At 43.5% G+C, this 25,839-nt stretch overlaps 1 protein-coding gene across 3 annotated transcripts in view; it reads right to left on the reverse strand.

Annotated features, from left to right (window-relative positions):
• Positions 1-14,552: 14,552 nt before the first annotated feature.
• The window catches only part of CCSAP (centriole, cilia and spindle associated protein), an 81,259-nt gene continuing 69,972 nt past the window's right edge, over positions 14,553-25,839 (reverse strand). For 2 of the 3 annotated variants that reach the window (XM_073671532.1, XM_073671531.1), the window contains exon 5: positions 14,554-18,401. The gene's annotated coding sequence lies outside the window, so the exon portion shown is untranslated. Of the gene's footprint in view, positions 18,402-25,839 lie in introns of all 3 variants that reach the window. The other variant, XM_073671533.1, reaches the window with a different exon arrangement.

Here is a 25,839-nt window from a genome sequence, read left to right on the forward strand (position 1 = left end):
GGTGTCGGCTAGATCACACCCGATGCCACGAGGTAAAAAGCGCCGCAAGACTATGGTGGCGTTGTCTCTCTCACAGAGCGCATCAGAGGCTTCGGATTCACCAACAGATTCGGTTGATGAAATTTCTGAGTCCGAAGAGGAGGATCAACAGGATCCCTCTGTTTCTCTTTCTGGTCGCGTAGATGGGCTTATTAAGGACATGCGGGAAGTATTAGAGCTGTCTGAAGAGCCGACAAGACCGTCTAGGTCGGGCCGTCTGTATCAGAAGACGCGCCGTGTTCGTTCTACATTACCTACGCATGAGGAACTTAACGAAGCGGTGGAGAAGGAGCGTCAGTGTCCGGATAAACGCTTCCGAGGAACGCGTTTTTTTGATGCACTATATCCCTGTGCCAAGGAGATGGTTACTAATTGGGTTCCCTCTCCTGAGGTGGATATATCTGTCTCAGCTGACCAAGTCTTCCCTGCTTCCTGTTAAAGGGAGAGCCAATCTTCAGGATCCTTTGGACAGAAGATCGGAGTCAGCGGCGAAATCCATCTATGAAGCCGCGGGTCATGGTTTCCGAGCGGCCTTGGGGGCCATGTGGGCCGGTGAGGCTTCTCTGCGGTTGTTGGATCACCTGCGTGCGGCGTGGCAGGATGGGACTTCGCGTTCAGAAGTGGAAAAGCTTTTTCAGCGAATGGAAGAAGCTATGTGTTATGGCAGAGATGCAGTACTGGACACTGCTTCAATTCTATCCAGGGCTCAGGCTTCGGCAGTCACGATTAGAAGAGCTCTGTGGCTTAAACAGTGGACCGGGGATGCAGTATCCAAACAGGGATTGCTTAGTCTGGCATATAAGGGCGGTCAGCTCTTTGGTTCAGATCTTTCTGAACTAATTGCCAAAGCTAAAGCTAAGGATGTTACTCTGCCTGGGAAAAAGGCAGTGGCATCCACAGCCAGCAGGACAGGGCCCGGCAGAGGTCTTCGGTCCTTTCGGGCCAGGGGACGATTCAGTCAGCCTTCTTGGAGATTGGGTCGTCCCTCATCCTCCGGCAGATCCGCTCAGAAATCTCGTACTCCTTGGAAGCAACGGTCCCGTCAGGACAGACGGGAGGTTGATAAAAAGTCCGCTAAGGCTGACTGACGCCAGGGATCCCCCCGAGGGCTCTCGGGTGGGAGGTCATCTGCTACAATTCGGGTCGATCTGGGCATCCCACATAGCAGACGCCTGGGTGACACAGGTTATGTCGGCAGGCTATTTCATAGAGTTTCATTCGCTGCCTCCAGACAGGTTTCGTCTGACGGGCATTCCGTCCGTGCCAAGACTGGCTGCCGCACTGTTCAGGAGGTCGACTCTCTCCTACAGCAGGGTGTGGTGGTTCAGGTTCCTCCGGAAGACCAGGGAAAGGGTTTTTATTCCAACCTTTTTGTGGTCCCCAAAAAGGACAAGTTTCGTCCGGTGCTGGATCTCAGGAATTTGAATATTTTACGTCCGGACACGGAAGTTCCGCATGGAGTCTTTCCGATCGGTGATAGCGACCCTGTCGCAGTACGATTTCTTGGTGTTCATAGACATCCGCGACGCCTATTTGCATATCCCTATCGGCAGGGCTCACCAGCGTTTCTTGCGTTTCGCTATAGGTCAAGCCCATTACCAGTTTGTGGCCCTGCCTTTTCGGGTTGGCCTCAGCTCCCAGGGTTTTTACAAAAATTCTGGCTCCTCTCATGGCGCTTCTTCGAAGACAGGGGGTTACGATCCTCCCCTACCTGGACGACCTGTTCATAGTGTCACCCACAGCGGAGGAGGCAATAGCGGCTCGCGATCTCTCCCTTCAGTACCTGATGGACTTCGGGTGGCTGATGAATTGGAAGAAATAGTCATTGGAGCCAGCACAGTCCATTCTTTTCCTGGGGATGCAGTTCGATACTGTTCGGGCAGTTGTGTCCCTGCCTCCTGTCAAACAGACGAACCTTCGTCTTCTGGTCCAGGCTATGAGGTCGGCACTGTCAATGTCCCTTCGGGAATGCATGCGCCTTCTGGGTCAAATGGTGGCAACTATGGAAGCAGTACCATTTGCACAATTTCATTCCCGGGATCTCCAGAGCCTTATTCTGACCCGGGATCGATCGCTAACTTCTCTGGATCGCTCGGTCATTATCTCCCGCAGGGTGCGAGAATCTCTTGGATGGTGGTTACGTCCGGAGACTCTATCCGTGGGGAAATCCTTCCTTCCTCCGAGATGGTCGGTGGTGACAACCGATGCCAGCCGGACAGGCTGGGGGGGAGTTTGGAACGACCTCTGGATTCAGGGGGTCTGGTCGCCAAAGGAGTCGTCTCTCTCGATCAACATTTTGGAGTTGAGAGCAATATTTCTCTGCCTCCAACATTGGACTGTCTTATTGAGCGGTCTACCGGTCCGGATCCAGTCTGACAACGCTACGGCTGTCGCGTACATCAATCACCAAGGCGGGACGAGGAGTTCCAGTCTCATGTCGGAGGTCTCTCGGATCCTGGTCTGGGCTGAGTCCAAAGTTCCAGCAATCTCTGCAATTCACATTCCAGGGGTGTTGAATATCTCGGCGGACTTCCTCAGTCGCGAGCAAGTGGACCCTGGGGAATGGAGTCTCCATCCAGAAGTGTTTTCTCTGCTGTGTTTCCGTTGGGGGACTCCTCAGGTGGACTTGATGGCATCCAGGCAGAACGCCAGGGTTCCGACGTTCATGTCCAGGTACAGGGACCCGAAGGCGGTGGCGGTGGATGCTCTAGTGGCCCCGTGAGGTCAGTTCAAGCTGATCTATGCATTTCCACCGATATCCTTACTACCTCTGGTGATCCGACGGATCAAACTCGAAAGGGTATCAATAATTCTGATAGCACCAGACTGGCCGCGGAGGACATGGTATTCGACGCTGGTGTCTCTTCAGGCGGCACCTCCGTTTCCGCTGCCCCTTCGCCCGGACTTGCTCACTCAGGGGCCCATTCGTCATCCGGACCTGAGGTCCCTTCGTTTGACGGCGTGGCTCTTGAGACCGAGATCTTGACCCGTCGCGGTTTTTTTCGCCCGAGGTCATTGCTACCTTGCGGGCGGCCCGGAGTCCAGCTACGTCCAGGATTTATCACAGAACTTGGGAGTCTTTCTATTCATGGTGTTCTGGATCCTCAAGAAACCCGAGGGTTTTTTCCATCCCCAACTTCTTGGCCTTTCTGCTATCTAGTCTGGCCAGGGGTTTGGCAGTTAGTACGGTGCGGGGACAGGTATCTGCTCTTTCCGCACTTTTTAGGAAGGCTATTGCCTCTCGCAGGGATGTGCGCTCTTTTTTTCGCGGAGTCGCACATCAGTTTCCGCCACGGAGGGCAGTTGTGGCTCCATGGCGGCTTAATCTAGTCCTGGAAGCCCTTCAGCATAGGCCTTTTGAGCCTATGGATTCTGCTAAACTTTCACTACTTTCTTGGAAGGTGGCCTTCTTGGTGGCAGTCACCTCTTTGAGAAGGGTATCGGAATTGGCAGCACTTTCTTGCTCACCTCCTTTTCTGGAATTTTTTCCGGATCGCGTGGTGCTTCGTACTCGTGAAGATTTTTTGCCTAAGGTAGTGTCACAATTCCACATTAATCAGGACATTGTGTTGCCTTCTCTTTGTCCAGGACCTAAGAATCCAAGGGAGCGGGCCTTGCACTCGTTGGACTTAGAACTTCAATGCCCGCACTATCTTACGATCACTCAAGGTTTTCGGAAGTCGGACTCTCTTTTTATAATTCCGGCAGGTCGTCGGCGTGGTCAACATGCTTCCAAAGACACGATAGCTCGGTGGATCCGTTCAGCTATCCTGGAAGCGTACCGGCTCAAGGGCGAGCCTTGTCCGGTTAAAGTTAAAGCTCATTCCACGAGAGCCATTGGCTCATCGTGGGCTTTTCGTCAGGGGGCCTCTGCAGCGCAGCTCTGCCACCTGGCGCTCCGTTCACACCTTTACTAAGTTTTATAAGGTGGACGTAAGTGCTTCAGCCGATGCGGCCCTGGGACGCAGGGTCCTGCAGGCGGCGGTAATTTAAGTTATCCCTTTACTTAGTTTTCCGTTATTTAGCGTGGTTTGCGCTCTTGCCTAAGTTTTGGGGTATGGAAGCTTCTGCCTCTATTTCCCACCCTTAAGTAGGTACTGCTTTAGGACGTCCCACGAAGTAGAGAATCTGTGTCTCCTTTCCTTCCCTTCTGCTGCTGAAAGCCGGATTTTGGTAAGAACTTACCTGTAAAATCCTTTTCAGCGAAGGAAGGAAGGGAGACACAGCACCCTCCCAGGGCAGAAGTGTTTTTTTGTGTTTCTAGATGCAGCGCGTCTCCTTCCTACTGTCGATCTTCTGGACTGGGTTTAGCGCTCTACGGCTCTCCTTCCAGTTTCGCCAGCTCTACACAGTTGTCAGGTCCAATGGGGTATGCCTAAGACTGTGTGTTTCTATTACATAACCTGTTTTCTCTCATTTCTGAAATTTCAGAAGAGGATATGTTGTTCTGCTGGTTGGTCTGCTCTTCCTTAGCTTGTGTACGGACTGATGAACATGGGAGTAGGAGGAGCCTATATACTGGAGGGGCCGGTCGTCATTTTCCAATCTGAGGTGACTATCCAATGGGGCTCCGCCTACCCACGAAGTAGAGAATCTGTGTCTCCCTTCCTTCCTTCGCTAAAAAGGATTTTACAGGTAAGTTCTTACCAAAATCCGTCTTTCCGGACCTGTTCCTGTCCCCAGCTTTTTCCTAATACACCCCAATCCCCCATCCTTCCTTTTCCCCCTCTCCTATTAGCCCCTTCCCCACCCTCCCCTTCTGCCACCGAGCGCTGATCAGTACTTGATTGCTTGATTTTTGGCAGTTTTTTTTTCTTGTGCGTTCGTGCCACAGCCGTCGAGCGCTGATCAGTGACTCACATTACTGATCGGCACAGGTGTTCACTTTTTTCCAGGTCTTTTTTTTCCCTATTTTTTCACTTCCCTCCCCATCTTTGCACCACCTTCGTGCGTGTGTCCTACAGCCGCTGATCAGTAGCACAGATCACTGATCAGCGTCTGTTCTCACTTTTAACCAGGACTTTTTTTCCTGTCTATTTTTATCCACTTTTTGCATGCGTCCTACAACTGTTGATCGCTGTTCAGTGAAGAACATCACTGATCGGCATCTGTTTTTTTTTTTAGACTAGTTGATATGACTAGATTCGGGACCGTAAAAATATACCGTAGTAATTCGCATCCACTACAGTATTTTTTTTACTGAATGAAGTCAAGGTTAGTGTCAGATGGTAAATAATAAAAAAATAATTTAGATTAGTTGACATGACTAGATTAGGGACAGTAAAAATATACCATAGTAATCAGTGTCTACTAGAGTATTTTTTACTGAATAAAGTCAGGATTAGTGTTAGATTTAAAAGTGTAAAAAAATAAATAAATTAATTTAGATAGGGCTAGATTAGGGACCGTGTAGTCCACAGTAAAAATATACTGTAGTAAATCTCTTATACTGCAGTATTTTTTTACTAAAGTATAATGACAATCCGCATCAGGTAGTTTGGAGAATTTTAGTGGAAAATTCTTGTAGTCATTATACTACAGTTTTTTCTACTAATACATACAAACTAAATCCGCGTCAGAAAGTTGCGGGTGCTCTGTAATTTGTTTTTACTGATGTCCGTCTAGTAATTATAGTTTCAGAATTTTAGTGGAAAATTACTGTGATAATTATACTACAGGTTTTTCTACTGCATAGAATTCCGATTCGCGTAATTTAGTTGTGGGTTCTGAGTAAGTAATTGTTTTTACTGACATCTATTTAGTAAGTTTTTTTTATTTTACCAAATTTTTATATTCTTTTTCTCTATTTCTACATTCTTTTTCTGTTCTATTTTTTCCACTTCCATTTATTCTAAATGTAATTAAAAAAAATTTAAAACACCAAACACACACACACACGCCTAAATAAAATTTTGGTATACATACACATGCCACACATGTGAAAAAATGTCCCGCTCGTCCCAAACAGTGGTATTCAACCGAGCAGGCATACGCCTTCCTTGCTTCCAATACTGATGGTGAGGGCGAGGATGCAACCTTCCTTTATTTTTCATCCCCAAGTGATACTGAACCGCCATGCAGATGTCCTAGGACAGAAAATGAGCCTGCACCTAAAATTTGTGGCTCATAATTTTCGGGAGGTGAGGTCCATAGGGAGTCACTGATTCCTGATTTTGTGGCGCAGTCAGGAATACAATTTGACATTACCGGCCTCACAGAAATTGACTTTTTTTCAAAGGTTTTTTTTCTGACCATTTTGTAGATCTCAGTGTCCCAATTTGCACACCCAACAATTTTTATCCCTAAATCCCACTTCGTCATTTGTGAAACTGGACCCCTGTAGATGCTGTAGAAATTAAGTTTTGGGGCCTGGTTCTTCACATGGGGATAGTGAAGAAGCAATAAATTTGGCAATATTGAAGTTTTGTATAACATTCCACTGTGCCACATGGCTATGCCCTGAACACTGTTTGAGGCCACCCACAAATTTTTGCATTACATTGATAATCCACAATGTCCTCCCCGAGATGACCCCAACTTTGACTGACTTTTCAAGGTTCGGCCGGTCAGTGATCACTTAGCAACAAGTTTCCTGAGGCGTACGTTCCCAAACGGGACATCTGCTTAGATGAGTCCCTAATACATTTCACAGGGATGCTCAAATTCTGGCAATCCTGCCCAGTAAGAAGACCAGGTACGGAATTAAAGTCTACAATCTCTGAGAGAGTACATCAGGGTACATCCACAGGTTTAGGGTTAACGAAGGGAAGGACAGCTTGAGTCAACCCGCTGAATGATAGTGAGTGGGAATTGGTGCACCCACTGCTGGATCAAGGTTATCACCTCTACGTAGATAACTTTTATACCAGCATCCCACTCTTTAAGTACCTCTCTGCCAGAGTTACCACAGTATTTGATACTGTCTGCAAAAATCAGAGAGGCCTCCCTAAGACTCTAATTGGGCAGCTGTTCAATGTAGCGACATGTTGGTGGTCAAGTAAAAGAGGGATGTCCTTTTCTTGATCACTATACATAGTGATGGCAGCACCCCCACCGCTGTACAAAGTTCCTGTACACAGGTCACTAAACCAGACTGTTCAGGGGTACAACAAGAACACGGGGGTAGTTGATCAAGTCCTCCAGCCCTACAGTGCCATGTGAAAAGCTACAGTGTGGTACAAGAAACTGGCAGTGCACATCATACAGATGGCACTGTATAACTCTTTTGTACTATCCCGATGTGTAGACAAGACCGGTACGTCATACTTTCAGTTCCAGGAGGTAGTGATAATGGCTCTAATATTTGGAAGTCAGGAAGGAGCGGGCCCCAGTACTTCTGGAAATGAAGGTGCCCGTGTTGTACCAGGGCAACATTTCTCCGGTGAGGTCCCTCAGACTGCACCTATTTTGCGACTTTCCTCTCTTTGCAAAGTATGTTACAGAGGGGGGATACCATTTATCAGTGTGACACCTGCTCCGACAAACCTGGTCTGTCTATGAAAGACAGTTCATGGATGAGTGGTAGATTCTGAAACAAAAATTTATTTCTGACTTACACAACTCATATAGGCCAACCTGAGGCACTCTACACAACTTGCGTATACCACCACATTATAAAATTCATAGTTACATAGTTTATAAGGCCGAAAAAAGACAAGCGTCCATCCAGTTCAGCCTATTTCTTGTGCACTGCAGCTATTCCGCAGTGTTGATCCAGGGGAAGGCAAAAAAAAAACCATGCGGTATAGGCCAATTTACATCATTGAGGAAAAATTCCCTTCCCGACACCAATATGGCAGTCAGATTAAATTCCTGGATTAATTAACTATCACAAAGCATAAGATGTAATTTTATTGTTCTCAAGAAAGGCGTCCAGGCCTCTCTTGAACTCATTAAGTGAGTTGGACATCACCACTTCCTCTCACAGAGAGTTCCAGAGTCTCACGGCTCTGATCGTAAAGAATCCCCTTCTCTGCTGGTGCAGGAACCTCCTTTCCTCCAGACGCATAGTGTGCCCCCTCGTCTTTGTCACCATCCTTGGTATAAGCAGGTAATGGGAGAGATCTCTGTACTGCCCCCTGATGTATTTATACATGTTTATGAGGTCTCCCCTAAGCCTTCTCTTTTCCAACGTAAATAGGCCTAATTTTGACAACCTCTCTGGGTATTCTAGTCCCTCCATTCCCTTTATTACCTTAGTCGCCCTCCTTTGTACCCTCTCTAGCTCCAATATGTCTTTCCTGAGCACCAGAGCCCAGAACTGTGCACAATATTCTAAGTGCGGCCTTACCAGCGCTTTATACAGAGGAAGAACAATGTTCTCATCATATGCCCCTATTCCTCTTCTGATGCATGCCATGACTCTATTTGCCTTCGCAGCTGCTGCCTGACACTGGGCACTCCAATTTAATTTGCTATTAACCAAGAAGCCCAGGTCCTTCTCCATGTCAGATTTCCCCAACGGTTTCCCATTTAATATGTATGGGTGACTGCTGTTTTTCTTTCCCATGTGCATGACCTTACATTTATCGGCATTGAACCCCATTTGCCATTTTTTGGCCCAACTCCCCAATTTATCTAAATCCTCCTGTAGCTGTGCCCTATCCTCATCTGTATTAACTACTTTACAAAGTTTAGTATCATCTGCAAATATTGCTATTTTACTATGCAACCCTTCCACTAGATCATTAATAAATATATTAAATAATATAGGGCCCAAGACAGACCCTTGAGGCACCCCGCTAGTAACCCTGACACCCCCTGAGCTTACTCCATTGATAACCACCCTCTGCTTTCTATCACTCAGCCAGCTATTTACCCACTTGCACACATTATCCCCCAGACCAAGCATTCTCATTTTATATACCAACCTTTTGTGTGGCACGGTATCAAACGCTTTGGAGAAGTCAAAGTATACAACATCCACTGACTCTCCCCGGTCCAGCTGTGAGCTCACCTCCTCGTAGAAGGCCATCAGGTTTGTTTGGCAGGAGCGATCCCTCATGAATCCATGTTGATATGGAGTTAGACAGTTATTATCATTAAGATATTCTACAATAGCATCTCTAAGAAATCCTTCAAACTATTTACCCACAACAGACGTTAAGCTTACTGGTCTATAGTTCCCAGGGTCACTTTTACACCCCTTTTTGAATATTGGTACCACATTTGCTTGGCGCCAGTCTAGTGGGACAGTCCCTGTCCATAAAGAGTGCTTGAATATAAGATACAGCGGCCTGTCTATCACATTACTTAATTCTTTTAGTACCCGGGGGTGTATGCCATCTGGGCCTGGTGACTTGTCTATTTTGATATTATTTAGGCGTTTCTGAACTTCCTCCTGGGTTAGGTGGGTGATATTTAGCGGAGGGTTTACTTTATCACTCTGCATTTCCTCCCATAAATTGTTTTCTTTTGTGAAAACAGTGGAGAAGAAGCTATTGAGTAGGTTTGCTTTACCCTCATCGCCCTCTATGATTTTACCCAGGTTATTTTTCAATGGGCCAACTCCATCAGTTTTAATCCTTTTACTGTTTATATAGTTAAAGAACAGTATGGGATTCGTTTTACTTTCCTTGGCAATTAGTCTCTCTGTTTCCTCTTTTGCTATTCTTATTTGTTTCTTACAGATTTTGTTTTTTTCCCTATAAGATATTAGCGCTTTCTCGCTGCCTTCTTGTTTAAGTTTACCAAAAGCCCTTTTTTTGTTTTTCATTGCCCTCTTGACTTCCTTATTTAGCCACATTGGCTTCCTACTATTCCTAGCCCTTTTATTCCCATAAGGTATGTACCTTCTACAGTGACTATGTAGGACTGTTTTGAAAATTTCCCATTTTCTATCCGTGCTCCTATTACTAAAGATACTATCCCAGTCTATAAGGTGAAGGGCATCTCTTAGCTGATCAAACTTTGCCCTCCTGAAGTTCAGTGTTTTTGTGACTGCCTCGTTGGGCACCCTACTGAAGCACATGTGGAATTGTATCATGTTGTGGTCACTATTTCCCAGGTGCCCCCCGACCTGCACCTCAGTTATTCTGTCTGGCCTGTTAGTTAATATTAAGTCTAAAAGGGCCGTCCCTCTAGTTGGTTCCTGCACAAGTTGTGACAAATAATTCTCTTTGATAATTGACAGAAACCGGTTTCCTTTCTGAGATCTACAGCTTTCGGTTTCCCAGTCTATATCGGGGTAGTTGAAGTCCCCCATAATAATCACCTGGTTATTTTTTGCTACTTCGTCTATTTGTCTCATTAATAGACTTTCCGTGGCTTCCGCTATATTTGGTGGTTTATAACAGACTCCTATGATAATTTTATTATTGTTTTTTGCCCCATGTATTTCCACCCATAAGGACTCGACCTCCTCATTTCCCTCCCATACATCCTCCCGTATTGTAGGCTTTAGACACGTCTTTACATATAGACAGACTCCACCCCCTTTCCGACTTCTTCGATCCCTTCTAAACAGACTGTAACCCTGTAAGTTAACTGCCCAGTCATAGCTTTCATCTAACCATGTCTCGGTTATTCCCACTATGTCATAGTTACCTGTAGATATTTCTGCTTCCAGTTCATCTATCTTGTTTGTCAGGCTCCGGGCATTTGCTAGCACGCAGTTTACACGATTTTGTTTTCTTCCAATCTTCTCCCTGTGGATTGTATTAGAAATTTTCTTACCTCCCTTCCAAGTATCTTGTCTTGGACCTTCTTTGTCGCACTTCATATCTTTCATTAGTATGTTCTCTGGTTGCATGTTCGTGTCCGGCGTTTTTCTTCCCATCCCCTCTTCTTCTAGTTTAACGCCCTCCTGGCGAATGTGTGTTTCCCGGGTTTGTTGAGGTGTAGTCAGTCTCTGGCAAGGAGTCCGTCATAGAGGTAATTCACACCGTGGTCCAGGAATCCAAATCCTTGTTGTCTGCACCATCGTCTCAGCCAGTTGTTCACATCAAGGATCCTGTTCCATCTCCTGACGCCATGCCCATCTACTGGAAGGATAGAAGAAAAAACTACCTGCGCATCCAGTTCTTTTACTTTCTTACCCAATGCTTCAAAGTCCTTGCAGATTGTCGGTAGGTCCTTCTTTGCCGTGTCATTGGTGCCAACATGTATCAGAAGAAATGGGTGGACATCCTTGGAACTGATGAGCTTCGGTATCCTATCGGTAACATCCTTGATCTTCGCCCCTGGAAGGCAGCATACTTCTCTTACGGTTATGTCCGGTCTGCAGATAGCTGCTTCTGTTCCTCTCAGTAGTGAGTCTCCCACCACCACCACTCTTCTTCCCTTCTTGGCTGTCCTTTTTCTTGTCGCTTCTGGGTGTTTCTGGGTGCTCTTTTCTTTTTTGCTTGCTGGTAGTTCCTTATCCTTAGGTGTGCCATCTTCGTCCTCCACAAGTCCTTGGAATCTGTTTCTCAGTTGTGTGGTTGGTGGTGTCTCCATGGTATTCTTGCTTCTTTTGGTCACTTGCCTCCACTTGTCTGCCTCTGGAGGTTCTTTGACGCTTTCCGTGACCAGTAGTGACGCTTCTGTTCTGTCCAGGAAGTCTTCATTTTCCTTGATGAGTTTTAATGTCGCAATTCTTTCTTCCAGTCCCCGCACCTTTTCTTCTAAAAGAGCCAGTAGTCTACACTTCTGGCAGGTGAAGTTGGTTTCAGCTTCTGGTCGATCTGTGAACATGTAGCACATGTTGCAGCTCACCATGTAGGTTGTCACATCTGCCATGCTCCTCCTTGTCCCTGCTGACTTGATGTCTGTCTTCTTTCTTGTGATACCCAAGGATAAACTAGGATAAACACATACAGTTGAAACCAGAAGTTTACATACACTATATAAAAAGATACATATGCATGTTTTTCACAGTATCTGACAGAAAATCAGAATAAACCTTTCCCGTTTTAGGTCAATTAGAATTACCATAATTTTTAATATTTGCCAAATGGCAGAATAATGAGAGAGAGAATGTTTTTAAGGCATTTTATTACTTACTGCAAAGTCAAAAGTTTATATACATTTCTTTAGTATTTGGTACCATTGCCCCTAAAACTGAATGACTTGGGTCAGTCATTTGGGATATTCTTCCACAGGCTTCTCACAATTTGGGTCCATTCCTCCTGACAAATCTGGTGTAACTGATCCAGGTTTGTAGGTTGCTTTGCTCACACCTGTCTTTTCAGCTTTGCCCATAAATTTTCAAGAGGATTGAGATCAGGGCTTTGTGTTGGCTACTCCAAAGCATTGACTTTGTTATCCTTAAGTCACTTTGTTACCATTTTGGCAGTATGCTTCTGGTCATTGTCCATTTGGAAGACCCATTTCCGCCCAAGCTTTAACTTCCTGGCAGATGTCTTGAGATGTTGCTTCAGTATTGCCACATAATCTTCTTTTCTCATGATGCCATCTATTTTGTGAAGTGCACCAGTCCCTCCTGCAGCAAAACAACCCCACAACATGATGCTGCCACCCCGTGTTTCAGTTGGGATGGTGTTCTTAGGCTTCCAAGCTTCTCCCTTTTTCCTCCAAACGTCATTATGCCCCAAAAGTTCAATTTTAGGTTAATCAGACCACAGGACATGTCTCCAAAAATTAAGATCTTTGTTCCTGTGCGCATTTGCAAACATTAATCTGTTTTTTTGGGTTTCTTTTGGAGTAATGGCTTCTTCCTGGCAGAGTGGCCTTTCAGCCCATGTTGATACAGTACTCGTTTCACTGCGGATATTGACAATCTTCGCCAGCTTCCACCATCATTTTCACAAGATCTTTTGCTTTGAGAAAAACATGCATATATTTATATATAGTGTATGTAAATTCTGGTTTCAACTGTACAAGGAAAACACTACATTTCAATATAGGGTCACTTGTGTGTGTGTGAGGGGGGGGGGGGGTGTTCCACTCTTAGGCTGTCCAAACGTGACATGACGCCCACAGACCATTCCATCATAGTCTGCATTCCAAACATCACTCATTCGTTTGGGTGCATGGCCTGGCTCAGAAACAGTAGTTTTTCCCCACATGTGCAATTTCACCTGAGCACACCAATACCCCATAAGTTTTTGGCTCCATTTTCTTCTGTTACCCTTGTGAAAATAAAAAAGTTGGGGCTAAAAAAAAAATTCAGTAGAAAATAAAATTTTCATTTTTTCCTTCTACATTGCTTTAATTCCCATGAAGGGTTAATACATTTCTTGAATATGGTTTTGAGCACTTTGAGGGGTGCAGTTTTTTAGAATGGTGTCACTTTTAGGTATTTTCAGTCATATAGCCCGACAAAGTCACTTCAAATGTGATGTGGTCTCTAAAATATGGTTTTGTAAATTTGGTTGGAAAAATGAGAAGTTGCTGATCAACTTTTAACCCCTCTAAAAAATAAAAAAAAAAAAAAAAATTTTTAAAAAACTGTGCTGATGTAAAGTAGACATGTGGGAAATGTTTTTATTAACTATTTTGTATCACATAACTCTGGTTTAAGGGAATAAAAATTAAAAGTTTGAAAATTGTAAAATTTTCCAAATTTTTGCCAATTTTCCGATATTTTACCTATCTTGAAGTATAACATGTCACGAAAAAAACATTCTCAATCACTTGGATCCGTTGAAGCGTTTCAGAGTTATTACCACATAAAATGACACCAGTCAGAATTGTAAAATTTGGCCTAGTCATGAAGGTGAGAACAGGCTCGGGGGTGAAGGGGTTCAAAACTATGAAACTACGGCACATGTTATACACAGTGACCACAGCACCACACCACAGAAGCAGTAGTTGGCCAGGAAAACAGTACAGCAGATAAGAGACACATCATGCTTGCGTCCCTCTAAAAACTGGATGACGTACAGCAGTGCCACCGTTTCTTAACTGGCAAAAACCAGTGGGATCCAGCTGGCTTCATGTATTGCTCGAAGAAGTCTGGTCAGAAGTGGGGTCTTCATGGAAGAATTATGGCAAAACAGCCATACGTTCAACATGGAAACAAGACAAAAAATTTTTTTTTTTCGTAATTGTTTTAATGAGCCATTATGTTGTCTTCAAAGGGTGGAGCAGCAGTTTATATAAAGAATACCACTTCACTACTACTCTCATCAGAGTTGTGCCTAACCTGCACAACTCCACTAGGTGAGAAGATTCCACCTACTCTTCCCTGTTTCTTATCACCAGGACTTCCCCATGGAGTGCTCCTATTTTGTCTTCTAGTTACATCTACAGAAGATCTGTGGTTAGTTCTGTAAGATGTTTGGATGGTTCCTTCAAAAACTGTGGAAGTGTACCGAGAAGAATTGATGCTGTTTTGAAGGCAAAGGGCAGTCGCAACAAATATTGATTTAGATCTCTCTTTTGTTCATTCACTTCTATTTTTTTTATCAATTAAACCAAATGCGAAGTGTTAATAGTTGATTTTTAAGTATTCTTTACTGCAACATTTTTTTCTATACATGCCTAAAAAATTTGTATTTGAAATGCCTAATGCACTGAGGCAAATGTATCCGACGGCAGAATATGTGAAATAACTCAAGTATATAAACAATACAGTTGCACGAAATCATCTTTACTGAGTTGTTTTTATTGGTCAATTGTTTTGTGTATAATAAATTACTATAAAAAACACATTACAATATTAAAAATTTGTGGGAAAAAAATGACTACTGTCATACTTTTACAACACATTTCACATATGGAAATAACCGTTTAAAGCTGTATTCAAAGGAACTATTTTTATGTGCAAGTGTGGTCTGAGTATAGATAGAATGGCACTCTACCTGATCCATTAAAGTAAATGGGGAATTCACGTGTGCCATTTTATGCATGAACTGTTGGTCCGTGATGAAAACATTGCACAGTGCACTACTTCGGCCTAATTCTTCGAAGATTTTTCCTAAGGGCTTATTCATTAGGTCCATAAAAAACAGACCGCACATGGACCAAAGAACAATTCAACTCAAAAGTAAAACTAATTCACTGATTAAACACAGCAAAGTTTTTATCATTCGTGTGGTTACAGGTGTAGGGCAAAATTACAAAAACACAACAAATTGAAAAAGAAAATGACAGTCATAAACAGAACCTTGATAGTTCACAATGTGATATACAGAAACGTTGCAGTGCTAATGTGATCAAACAATTGTATTTGGCCTCACACAAGCAAAAACCTACAAGAACACAAAGATCTGTTATGTCAAATGGAGCATAAATTCATGAAAGGAATGTGTGGCCTTTCGTTTTCCTGATGCATACCATTTTTTTCCTAATCCAGTATTTTTCCAATTTTAGACCATCCTATATTATGTACCTGACATTTGATGGTCACCTTATTTAGAGATATGCTTGTGAGAGAACAGACTCCATATTGTTATTTATTTATTTTACTCGCTTATATAGCGCCATTAATTCCACAGCGCTTCAGACATTGTTTCTGTGAAGTCACCTTGTCTCATAACTCCTGTGTCACGGTGATCAAATAACACTGCTGGGTGACGTTTCACACTTCTGTTCATGCCCCTTAATTCCTATTGGCTACATATTTCGTTGTGAAGGTTTTTCTTTGTGACACTAATTAAACTTAGGTGTACTAAGCAGAATTTCTGGTTTACTTACACACAGCCCAACGAAAGTTGTGCTGTATTAATTTCCCAAGCACGTCTAAAACAGATCTTATGTGAAGTTCAACATCTTCATGCCTTTACAGCAACCACATGGACTATAGGAAGTCCGGATATGATAGACTTCTATGCCAGTGCATTCTGGGCATGCTCTGTGAACTTTCATTGTAATCAGGCCTCTAATGATGTCGAGATTACAGCAACATGGACATTTTGAGAAAGCTTTTGCATTTAACATTTTATGCCCTGTGTAAACTTTACCATAGAGTGCATTCATACTGACCATGCCTATCATTTTGTAGCAGGTCGATATAGTATGTATGCATTTCCATTCACACATAGTAGCTTACTATACAGTTTTTGGCTTTTGTGATTAGTTTATTTTTTCAGAAATACAAAAATTTTGTACCGAACCTATACCTAAACTTTATTTTTCCACCAATATGGCTGTGTGAGAGCTTGTTTTTTGCAGGATGAGTTGTACTTTTGAACGGCCCCATTAATTTTACCATATAGTGTACTAGAAAATGGGGGGAAAAAATTGCCATTATGATTCTCCAGGTCATTGAGTTTGCAGACACCAAACATGTATAGGTTCTTTTTTATTTAAGTGGTGGAAAAAAAAAAATACATTTGCAAAAAACGATTTTACGATTGCAAAAAATACTAAAAACATTAGCGCCATTTTCCGAGACCTGTAGTGTTTCCAATTTTTGGGATTTGGGGCTGGGTAAGGGCTTATTTTTTACCTGACGTTTTTTTTTCATACTATTTTGGGCTAAATGCAATGTTTTGAGCGCCTGCTATTGCATTTTATTGCGATGTTGTGGCGACCAAAAAAACGTAATGCTGGCATTTTGAATTTTTTTCTTGTTATGCTGTTTACTTATCGGATTCATTCTTTTTATATTTTGATAGACCGGGCGTTTCTGAACGCAGTGATACCAAATGTGTAGTTTTGATATTTTTTGTTTTATTTTGAATGGGGCGAAAGGGGGGTGATTTTAGATTTTTTTAAAAACATTTTTTTTTTTCTACTTTTTACCTCCTTCAATAGTCTCCTTAGGAGACTTGAAGCTGCAATTTTCCGGTCGCTTGTGCTATATATAGCACAAGCTGTGTGTAGCAGAAATCATCATTGCTATGAACGACGGCCATTGGGCGGTACTCATAGCAGATTGGCAGTGACAAGCACGGGGGTCTTCTGCAGACCCCCGGTTGTCATGCCAACCCACCGATACCCTGCAATCATGTGACGGGTGCTGATGGGTGGGGATAGTGACGGGCTTCTGGCAAGAGCATGTTCAATGCCGCTGTCAGATATTGACAGCGGCATTTAACATGTTAACAGCCACGGGTGGATTGTGATTCGACCTGCAGCTGTTAGGGGCACATGACAGCTGAACAAATCAGCTGTCATGTTGCCGGAAAAGATGCGGGCTCAGCACCAGAACCCAAATCAAAAGGGGGCTACACGACATATGATGTAACTATACGTCTTGTGTTGTGAAGTGTTTAAAGAGCATCGTTTACTAAGTCAAACGAGACAACCTGTATGCATCATGGAATATATCACCTGGCCCTCATGATTATGGTGTACTTGATTTGCAAATCTATCCCAGGACTTTAATCCTTTTTGAACATTCAGCATTTTACAGGTCAAACTATACAGTCACTGATTTAATGAGGCTGCAAAATAGATGGCTCTGCTCACCAGATTTCAGGAAGGTATTGGCTGTCAATCACAATGCTAAGGGCAGGAGGAAGGAGATTAAATTGAATATTGATAAAGTGCAAGCTTGTACAACCACCTGCTTAACCCCTTTCTGACATATGACCTAATAGTACGGCATGGTGACCTGGGCCGATTGGACCAATGACGTATTATTAGGTCATATGGCAATCGCGCCCGCACACATTTTTCCCCCACATATGGGGTATCTGCTTACTCAGGATAAAATGCACAACAAACTGCATAGTGCAATTTCTTCTGTTACCCTTAGGAAAATTCAAAATTGGGCGCTGAAAAACATTTTTGTGGGAAAAATGTGAAAATGTTATTTTTATGGTTCAATGTTCTAAACTTCTGTGACGCACCTGGGGGTTCAAGGTGCTTACCACACATCTAGATAAGTTCCCTGAGGGGCCTAGTTTCCAAAATGGTGTCACTTGTGGGGGAATCCACTGTTTAGGCGCATCAGGGGGTCTCCAAACGCAACATGGCATTCGCTAATTATTCAAGCAAATTTTACATTCAAAAAGTCAAATGGCGCTCCTTCTCTTCCGAGCTCTGCCATGCGCCCAAACAGTGGTTTTCCCCCACATATGGGGTATCTGTGTGCTCAGGAGGAATTGCACAACAAATTGCATGGTGCAATTTCTCCTGTTACCCTTATGAAAATGCAAAATTGGAGGCTGAAAAACATTTTTGTGGGAAAAATGTGAAAATTTTATTTTTACGGCTCAATGTTCTAAACGTCTGTGAAGCAGCTGGGGGCTCAAGGTGCTCACCACACATCTAGATAAGTTCCCCGAGGGGTCTAGTTTCCAAAATGGTGTCACTTGTGGGGGATTCCTCTGTTTAGGCACATCAGGGGCTCTCCAAACGCAACATGGCGTCCGCTATTCAAGAAATTTAACATTCAAAAAGTCAAATGGCGCTCCTTCTCTTCTGAGGTCTGCAGTGCGTCCAAACAGTGGTTTTTCCCCACGCATGGAGAATCTGCGTGCTCATGGGAAATTGCACAACAAATTTTGGGGTCCATTTTTTCCTGTTACCTGTGCGGAAATAAAAAAAAAATGGGTCTAAAATAACATTTTTGTGAAAAAAGTTAAATGTTAATTTTTTTCTTCCACATTCCAAAAATTCCTGTGAAGCACCTGAAGGGTTAATAAAGTTCTTGAATGTGGTTTTGAGCACCTTGAGGGGTGCAGTTTTTAGAATGGTGTCACTTTTGGGTATTTTCTGTTATAAAGACCCCTCAAAGAGACTTCAAATGTGATGTGAACATTCTAAAAAAAAATGGTTTTGTAAATTTCGATGGAAAAATGAGAAATCGCTGGTCAACTTTTAACCCTTATAGCTCCCTAATAAAAAAAAAAAAATTGGTTCCAAAATTGTGCTGATGTAAAGTAGACATGTGGGAAATGTTATTTATTAACTATTTTGTGTGACATATCTCTCTGATTTAAGGGCTTAACCCTCCGTCACATACAATGTGACTGTCAGGCGCAGGCTAGAAAAATACCTATAATATCTAATGTTTGCAATTTCAGTGCTCTAAAAGTGATCAGTGACCTTCATAGGGATGTAATAAAAGAGACTACACATAATCAGGTGCAAAAAAAACCCATTTACTTAACATAAAACTAATAACTCTGAAATACAAACATTTCAAAACTCCCGCCAAATAAAAGAGATGTGCCTGTCAGGCCTATTGTATGTGACGGAGGGATAAAAATTAAAATTTTGAAAATTGCAAAATTTTCGCCAAATTTCTGTTTTTTTCACAAGTAAACGCAAGTGATATTGAAGAAATTTTACCACAATCATGAAGTACAATATGTCATGATAAAAACAGTCTCAGAATCAGGGGAATACGTTGAAGCGTTCCAGAGTAATTACCTCATAAAGTGACAGTGGTCAGAATTGTAAAAATTAGCCCGGTCATTAACATGCAAACCACCCTCGGGGGTAAAGGGGTTAACATGATGTTTAGATTATCAGAATAAACATTTTAGAACTGGAAACTGTTATTAGGCAACACAAGTGAGAACCTGGAAGCGTGACTGCAGCTCTGTAGGTTATCCTCTGAAACACTACAGCATTTGAGAGTGAAGCCAGCCAGGGACTATACGGAGAGACATGACAAGTCTGATGCAGTCCCCGGCCAGCTTCTCCTCGCCCCAGTTTGTACATGGGGAGAGACCTTTCAATACATAATCAACTGGACCGGGTAGAAGAAATCCAGGAGGGCAACGCATTGGAACTGGGCAGGTCTCTGCGCTTACACTGTGTGCAGAATTATTAGGCAAGTATTTTGGCCATAGCAATTCTTTATGCATTATCTTCCAACTGCAAAACCGTATAAACTTGACTGCTTATTGGATGAAACAAATCAGGTAATGTGTATTTGTGTAATGAGGGAGGGTGAGGCCTAAGAATAAAAGCACCCTTTATCAAAGTTTGCAGAATTATTAGTCCGCTTGTTTTCCTCAGGCAAAATGGGCCAAAAGAGAATCGACTGACTGAAAAGTTGAAAATTGTTAAAAGTCTTATAGAGGGATCCAATGCAGCACTCTTGAAATTGCTGAGATATTGGGGCGTGATCACACAACCATCAAAAAAGTTTTATTACAAATACTCAACAAGGTCACATAAAGAAACACACACTAACTGCGAAAGATTTGAGAAGCATCTAATGTGATGGAATCAGGAAGTAGTCCTCCACCAGTGCTGTCATATTAAAGAACTACAACCTCCCTGAAGTTCTCAGAAGTTTAAGGTGTTCAGTGCTCAGACACATGGCCAGGGGCATACATAGAATTAATGGGGCCCCATAGCAGAACATCTAATTGACCCCCTCCCCCCCACGAATAAATAAATATTTGTGAGATCTGCTTCTCTTCGACACAGACTTTAGGCTATGTGCCCACGATGCAGAAACGCTCCGGATTTTTTCCTGAGCTTTTCTGCATCTCCCTGGCAGAAAAAAACGCATGTGGATTGCACATGCGGATTGTACATACGTTTTTCCTGCCAGGGACATGCGGAAGTGAAGCGTTCTTCACATGCATTTCCGCATGTGGGTTGACAAGCGCTTTCCAAGCGATTTTAGCATCACTTGGAAAGTGCTTGACGACTTGGTCACACTATATAAATCCATGCAACCGGCATGGATTTATATACTGTGACCGTAAAAGAATGGTAAAAAATAAATCTATACTTACCTTCTGATGGCCCCCGGAGTCTTTATTTGATCCGTCCTGGCTTGCAGTCAGCTCGCGGTACACTACACTGAAGAACCTGCCGTCACATGACTAAATGACATCAGCGCAGGTCCTTCAGTCCACCGCGATCTGCTGGCAAGCCAAGACGAGCACACCGGGGGCCATCAAAAGGTAAGAATAATATTTATTTTTTATTTTATTCTTTTTTTTACAGGTTCTATGGTACCCGGGTCTGGAAGATAGTCTCCTCCTCCAGACCCGGGTACCATCCGCACATTGAAACACATGGATTCCGCATGTACAGATCCAGTGATGCGTAATCCATGCGTTCCAATGCAAGTCAATGGCGGCGAAAACGCAGTGCTTCCGCTAAATAATTGGTAGTGCTGCGTTTTTTTCCGCAATGAGAATCCGCAGCGGAAATTTCCGCAGCATGTGCACAGCACATGCGGATTATCATTGGGGAGCATGGCAGGCCTTCTACCATGCGTTTTTTTAAGCGTTTCTGCAGCAGAATTGCCGCTGCGGAAACACTTAAAAAACGCATCGTGGGCACACAGCCTAACATAACAATTTTTCTCCTGCTGAAGTCCTAGATTCCTCTTTCATTGCCCCCATAAAGTATAATGCCAATAAAAGTGCCCCAAAACACAGTACGATACCCCCCATGGTGCATGCCTCCACATACACATTATAATGACCCTATTGTACCCCACTTCAACTCCCAAGGCAAAGTATGGTGACCCTAACACAGTATGATCCCTCAACTGTGACCCCCACACAGCTCTCCATGCAGTATAATGGGCCTCACTAGACCTCCATACAGTATAATGGCGCTCACTAGCCCTCCATACAGTATAATGGCCCCACATAGTCCTCCAAACAGTATGATGGACCCCACACAAACCTTCACACCGTATAATTGCTTTCATACAGTATAATTGCCACCCCCACATAGCCCTCAAAATATTATAATGGCTCCACATAGTATAATACGCCACCGATAATCCTCCATATAGTATAATGTGCCCCTCATAATCCTCCATATAGTAAATGAACTTCCCATGGACCTCCATAGAATATAATGCACTCCCCATACACTGTGTGCATAATTATTAGGCAAGTTGCATTTTAGAGGATTATTTTTATTATTGATCAACAACTATGTTCTCAATCAACCCAAAAGACTCATAAATATCCAAGCTTAATATTTTTGGAAGTTGGAGTGTTTTTTTTTTAGATTTGGCTATCTTAGGAGGATATCTGTTTGTGCAGGTAACTATTACTGTGCAGAATTATTAGGCAACTTAATAAAAATCAAATATAATCCCATCTCACTTGTTTATTTTCACCAGGTAAACCAATATTAGTGCACAAAATTTAGAAATAAACATTTCTGACATGCAAAAACAAAAACCCCAAAAAATAGTGATCGATATAGCCACCTTTCTTTATGATGACACTCAACACCCTTCCATCCATAGATTCTGTAATTTGCTTTATCTGTTTAAGATCAACATTGCGTGCAGCAGCCACCATAGCCTCACAGACACTGTTCCGAGAGGTGTACTGTTTTCCCTCCCTGTAGATCTCACATTTTATGATGGACCACAGGTTCTCTATGGGGTTCAGATCAGGTGAACAAGGGGGCCATGTCATTATTTTTTCTTCTTTTATACCTTTACTGGCCAGCCACGCTGTGGAGTAGTTGGATGCATGTAATGGAGCATTGTCCTGCATGAAAATCATCTTTTTCTTGAACGATACAGACTTCTTCCTGTACCACTGCTTGAAGAAGTTGTCTTCCAGAAACTGGCAGTAGGTCTGGGAGTTGAGCTTCACTCCATCCTCAACCCAAAAAGGTCCCACAAGTTCATCTTTGATGATACCAGCCCATACCAGTACCCCACCTCCACCTTGCTGGCGTCTGAGTCGGAGTGGAGCTCTCTGCCCTTTATTGATCCAGCCTCTGGCCCATCCATCTGGTCCATCAAGAGTCACTCTCATTTCATCAGTCCATAAAACCTTTGAAAAATCAGTCTTAAGATATTTCTTGACCCATTCTTGACATTTTATCTTATGTTTCTTGTTCAAAGGTGGTGGTTTTTCAGCCTTCCTTACCTTGGCCATGTCTCTGAATATCGGATACCTTGAGCTAACGTTGTAGCTCTGAAATATGTCAAAACTGGTGGCGAATGGCATCTTGGCAGCTTCACGCTTGATTTTCCTCAATTCATGGGCAGTTATTTTGCGCCTTTTTTGGCCAACACGCTTCTTGCGACCCTGTTGGCTATTTGCCATGAAACGCTTGATTGTTCGGTGATCACGCTTCAAAGGTTTGGAAATTTCAAGACTGCTGCATCCCTCTGCAAGACATCTCACAATTTTGGACTTTTCAGAGCCCGTCAAATCTCTCTTCTGACCCATTTTGCCAAAGGAAAGGAAGTGGCCTAATAATTAAGCACACCTTATATAGGGTGTTGATGTCATTAGTCAACACCCCTCCTCATTACAGAGATGCACATCACCAGATTTACTTAATTGTTAGTTGGCTCTCAAGCCTATTCAGCTTGGAGTAGGACAACATGTATAAAAAGTATCAAAGTGATCAAAATACGCATTTGCCTAATAATTCTGCACGCGGTGTAGTCCTCCATACAGTATATTACACATCCCCTTGAGTAAAATGCAGCCCCCATATAGTATAATGCACCCAACAGTCTTGCAGTATTACGGGCACCACGTACTCACTAATTTTAAAATACCGTATATTTTAAATAAGCCGAGTTACCTAATTTTACCACAAAAAAACTGGGAAAACATATTGACTCGAGTATAAGCCTAGGGTGGGAAATGAAGCAGCTATTGGTAAATTTCCCCATCCTGGTACACATTGCTCCCTCATCACCAATCCTGGTATGATTGGCACCCCTCATCCCCCAATCCTGGTACATATGGCATACCTCATCCCCCAATCCTAGTATGTATGGCCCCATCACTGCACACATAAAAAATAAACACTTATACTCACCTTCCTTACCTCTGCTCCAGCGCTGCGTCCCGTCTGCCAGCAGCTTACGTCGGCATCTGAGCAGATCGCGCTCTCAGGCGCTGATGTGAGCTGCCGGCATATTCACTTCTCTGCACGCCAGGACTATGGGCGTGGAGAAGAGTGAATGTGCATTCTCTTTAGTAGCGGGCACTGTCAGCAGGAGCTGCGGCTCAGCGCTCATCTGTGCCCGCTACTAAAGAGAATGAATATTAATTCTTCCATGGAGAAGATGGAATATTTATTATCCTTTAGCAGCAGGCACTCGTGGTGGCTGCAGCAGCGGCTACTGCGTGTGCCCCGCTCCGCCGCAATCCCCCCACCCACCGTAAATACAATACCTATCCTTGCTCCTCCGCTGCTTCGGGGCCCTCCGGCTCAAGGGCCCCATAGCAGTGGTGTGACCTGCCACCATTGGCGGTACACCACTGCACATGGCCAAGGTAAGGATGGCTGAAACCTGACCACCACTGAAAAAGACACAGAAGTTGAAACGTCAAAACTGGGCCAAGAAGTATCTTAAGACAGCTTTTTGAAAAGTTTTATGGACTGATGAGAGGAGTCTGACTCTTGTCGGACCAGATGGATGGGCCCATGGCTGAATCAGATGCCAGCAAAGTGGAGGTGGAGGACATCTACAAACAATAAAGACATCACAAAGCAGGCCCAGCGTCAGCACCCGGGCAATTGCTGGGGCCCTGAGCAGGCGGGGAGGCCACTCGCCGTCGGGCACCCCAGCGCGCTATGGGACCTGTGAGCTGAGGAGTCAGATGCCAGCGCCCTGCAACCCCTCCATCCCCCTGCTTACTCAGGCCCCAGCAAAATACCTCTCCTCGTGCCTACGTAGATCCTGTATCTTCCGCGGCTCCTGACTGACGTCTCAGGTCAGAGGGTGCGATGACGTCTTTCCATTGCGCCCTCTGCTGAGCAGTCACAGCGCAGAGAGCGGGAAGACGGTGACGCGGCTGAGGAGTCCGGAGCGGAGCAGCGGCAACTATGAGAGCAGCGGCAGCAGGTGAGAAGAGGTTTTTTTTAATGGCCCAGCATTCTGCATGGGGGCATCATATGGGGGGGCCTGCATTCTGCGTGGAGAACATTATATGGAGGCCCAGCATTATGCATAGAGAACATTATATGGGGGCCCAGCATTATGCATGGAGGACATTATATGGGGACCCAGCATTATGCATGGAGGACATTATATGGGGACCCAGCATTATGCATGGAGGACATTATATGGGGACCCAGCATTCCGTATGGAGGACATTATATAGGGGCCCAGCATTCCGTATGGAGGACTATGCTGTCTGGTCTGCACTATGCGCTGTGAGGATTCGCAGGTTTCTGAGCTATTGTAGAATTTACAATAGATATCACTCATGTAATGTAAGAAGTGAAATCTTTGGCATTGTACTATATATATATTTCTCTGCGGTATCGGTCCATCATAAATCGTGTTATATGTTTAAGGGGCCCACTGAGACTCTTTCACCCGGCACCCACAAAAACCTGGAGCCGGCCTTGTCACAAAGTAACACATAAGTCAACAGTTACAGAAGGACTCTACCTATAAAACTGTCCCTCAGTAAACACCTTAAAAAAAAATGAAAAACAATGCAAAAAACGATGCTTTACCATTATACCACTGAACAAAAAGTGGAATAAAACGCGATCAAAAAGATAAATGTAAATAAAAATGTTACCGCTGAAAACCTCATCTTGTCCCGCAAAAAACAAGCTGCCATAGACCTGTGTCAGCCAAATAATAAAAAAGTTACAGCTCTCAGAATAAAGCGATGTAAAAATAGTTATTTTTTCTATAAGTTTTTATTGTGCAAAAGCGCCAGAACATTAAAAAAATATATATAAATGTGGTATCGCCGTAATCATAGTGACCCAAAGAAGAAACCTGCCTTATCAATTTTACCGCATGCGTAATGGTGTAAAAAAAATCCAAAAAAATTCTGCCTCTCATAAAAATACCAACGTGTCCCGCAAAAATCAAGCCGTCACATGACTCTGTCGGCAGAAATATGGAAAAATTATAGCTATGAAAATATGATGCAAAAATTTGTTTTTACAATAAAAAACATTTTAATGTGTGACAGCTGCCAATCATAAAAACTCGATATAAATCTGGTATCACTGTAATCGCACCGACCCGAAGAATAAAGTCATCTAATGACTTAGTGCACAAGGTACGGTGTATAAAAAAAT

The sequence above is a fragment of the Phyllobates terribilis genome, unplaced genomic scaffold (assembly GCF_046119375.1).
Source record: "Phyllobates terribilis strain yellow unplaced genomic scaffold, ASM4611937v1 Scaffold_3__8_contigs__length_932513732, whole genome shotgun sequence".
Lineage (NCBI taxonomy): Eukaryota > Metazoa > Chordata > Amphibia > Anura > Dendrobatidae > Phyllobates > Phyllobates terribilis.